Raw genomic sequence first — 3,438 nt, 5'->3', positions numbered from 1 at the left:
TTTGTTTGTTTGTTTTTTAAACCCAAGCTGCGTATTTTCAATTACCTCATATGCACGTGAAAGCTGGACAATGAATAAGAAAGACTGAAGAGTTGATGCTTTTGAGTTTTGGTGCTGGTGAAGAATAGCAAAAATACCATGGACCTCTAAAAGAACTAACAAATCTGTCCTGGAAGAAGTGCAACTGGAATGCTTCTTGGAAGAGAGAATGGCCAGACCGTCATCTTACCTATTTTGGTCATGTTGTTAGAAGGGACTATTCCTTGGAGAAGGATGTCATGCTTGGTAAAGTGGAGGGTCAGCGAAAAAGGGGAAGGCCTTCAACAAGATGATTGACACCCTGGCTGCCAACAGTAGGTTCAGGTATAGCAAGGATTGTGAGTCTGGCTCAGGACCGGGCAGTGTTTCATTCTGTTGTATGTAGGATCACTATGAGTTGGAGCTGACTTGACCGCACCTAACAACAATGACAATGTGTGTTAGAGTAGAACCATGATCCACAGGGCTTTCAGTGCTGATTTTTCAGAAGTAGGTTACCAGGCCTTTCTTCTGAGGCACTTCTGAGTGGACTTGAACTTCCAGCCTTCCAGTTAGCAGCCAAGTGTGTTAATTGTTTGCAACACCCGGGAACTCTACCTCTATACATGGTGCTGTTATTTTTTGTTAGTTAGGTCCCATCATATCGGTTCCGACTCATAGAGACCCTACATGTAACAACAGAACAAAACTATGCACAAAAGAACAAAACACCGCTCAGTCCTGCACCTTCTTCCAATCATTGCTATGTTTGAGCACATTGTGACAGCCACTGTGTCTGGGGACAGGCCTTTGGAACTTTCTCATAAACAGGAGGTAATTATTGCTGGTAGACAGAATAGTGTTCCCCACAAAAATGCCCACCACCTAATCCCCAGATCTTGTGACTATGTTACCTCAATGTCAGAAAAGACTTTGCAGATGTGATTGAGAGCAAAGACCTTGAGATGGGAGATTACCCTGAATTATCTGGGTGGGCACAATATAATCACATGAATCCTGGCTGTGTTAGAGGGAACTGTGAGAGTGGATGGAGCCATTGAAAACCCCATGGAGCACAGAGGTGTGACATGAGAAGGATTCAACTCAAAGTTGCTGGCTTTGAAGATGGTAGAAGGAAGATGAAGACAGGTCATGAAAATACAAGGAAAAAGTGAGAAACTGTTGCAGACCAAGGAGACTAAGGAGATGTGACAATTAAATGTAATGTGGAATCTTGCAATAGATTCTGGAATAGGAAAAGGATACTAGTGGGGAAGAAAGCAAAACTGGTGAAATATGAATGAAGTTTTGTTATGAATGAGTTTAGTTAATAATAAGGTATCAGTGTTGGTTTCTCAGTTTTGACAACTGTGTCTGTAAAATGTTAACAGTTGGGAGATTGGGTGTGGGGTGTGTGGGAACTTTCTAGACTGCCTTTGCAACTTCTTAGTAAATCTAAAATTATTCCAAAATAAAAGTTTATTTAAGAAGAAAAGGAACAGGGATGATATAAAATTTTGGAAATGGATAATGGTAATGGGAGTGCAGCATGGTGAATGTAATTAATGTCATTGAATTGTGCATGTAAAATGGTTAAAATGACAAACTTTTTGTTATATATATGCAGTGCTGAGAGCTGCTTAATATGGCCCTTCTAGCCATTGTCCGCAGTTTTGTGATGTATTGCAAATCCTGGTCTCCATGCTCGTTTCCTGCAGAAGACTGGGCAATCTACTTCTGTAAAGATTTACTGCCTCAGAAAGCCAAAGGGGTTGGTATGAGTTGGATTCGACTTGATGGCAGTTAGTTTGGTTTTCGGTTTGATACCCATGTAGTGTGGGATGTATCTTGAGTCCCGCCTTGCTGGAGGGTATGACTCAAGTCACCACCCTTAGTTTCCTTGAGGGTATATGTGTGTCTGTTCTGGGAAAGTTCTTTCTCTTGCCTTGGTCTTGCCTTTGGTTCGTCATCATCTCACCCCGGACTTGAGACAGCAGCCTGTCATCCGACCCACCGACTTGGGTTCGCCAGCCCCTGCAACCATGTGAGTTGGAAGAATCCTCCAGACCTACCCATGGACTTGGGACTTGCCAGCCTGCCAGCCTCCACCACCACCATATGAGCCGTTTCCTTGAGAGCTTGTGAGTTCTGTGAGACATTATAGCAAAATATGGAACCCTAAGACAGGAGGGAGAATGCTGAGAGGAGGAGGAGTTGATGTCAGAGATGATGGAGTGGCATGGCAGTTTGGAAAATTTGGGCATTTGGGACATCTTTTTAATCTCCACCTCATAAGGACCAGCCTTGTGCTGATCCTTCTAAAAGGAATTATTCAAGCAATATATTTTTTCACATTAAAAAGTTTAAAGTTAATATAAGAAAAGAAATGAAATGGGTTTTAATTAAAAAAAAAAAAAAAGTTGGGGGAGGGAAACGAGGCAAACTCTCATTAGACCAATATAAGAAACCAGGACATCTTCTTGTTCTGAAAATTGGCAATTAAAAGGAAATAAGCATCAAGAAGCCAGATAATAAAAGTGTTAGTAAGGATGTGAAGAAATTAGACCCCTCATCCATTGCTGGTGAGAATGTTAAATGGTGCAACCACTTCGGAAAACAGTTTGAGAGTTCCTCTAAAGGTGAAAGGTAGAGCTCCTGTATGACCCAGCAATTCCACATGTAGGTAGAGACCCAAGAGAATTGAAAGTGTATGTCCATACAAAAACGTTCATACAAATGTTTACAGCAGCATTATTCATAATAACAAAAAAAAAAAAAGAGACAACCACGCAAATGTCCATCAACTGATAAGTGAGTAAACAAAATGTGGTATATCCGTACAACTGGATATTATTTAACAATAAAAAGAGTGAAGTACTCATACACGCTATGCCTTGGATGAACCTTGAAAACATTTTACTAAGTGAAAGAAACCAGTCACAAAAGATCACATATGGCGATTCCCCAAATCCATAAAAATTCAATTAGTATTTGTCAGGGGTGGAAGAGATGGGAATGGGGAATAAGTTCTAATGAGAGTTCCTTTTTGGGGTGATGAATGTATTTTAAAATTAGATAATAGTGATGTTTTCATAACTCTATGAAATAATAAAGTCCACTGAATGGCATACTTAAAAATGATAATTTGTATGGTATATACAAAATATAATAAATAAATTTAAATAAAGCTATTTAAAAAGAAAGAAAGAAAGAATATCTGTCTTCCCTTTCCTGAGTAAACTGTACTTCAACCAAAAAAAAAAAAAAAACACTCATTGCCGTGGAGTCGGATCTGACTCATAGTGACCCCTCCTAGTGTTTCTGAGGTGGTATCTCTACAGAAGTAGATTACCTAATCTTCCTTCCAAGGAGTGGCTGGTAGGTTTGAACTGCCAGCCTTCTGGTTAGCAAGGTAGCCAT

This window comes from Orycteropus afer, unplaced genomic scaffold (assembly GCF_000298275.1).
Source record: "Orycteropus afer afer isolate SDZICR_OR568_19922 unplaced genomic scaffold, OryAfe1.0 scaffold00288, whole genome shotgun sequence".
In the NCBI taxonomy this organism is placed as follows: domain Eukaryota; kingdom Metazoa; phylum Chordata; class Mammalia; order Tubulidentata; family Orycteropodidae; genus Orycteropus; species Orycteropus afer.
The sequence above is the reverse complement of the archived record's forward strand: the minus strand, read 5'-3'. Positions refer to the sequence as shown.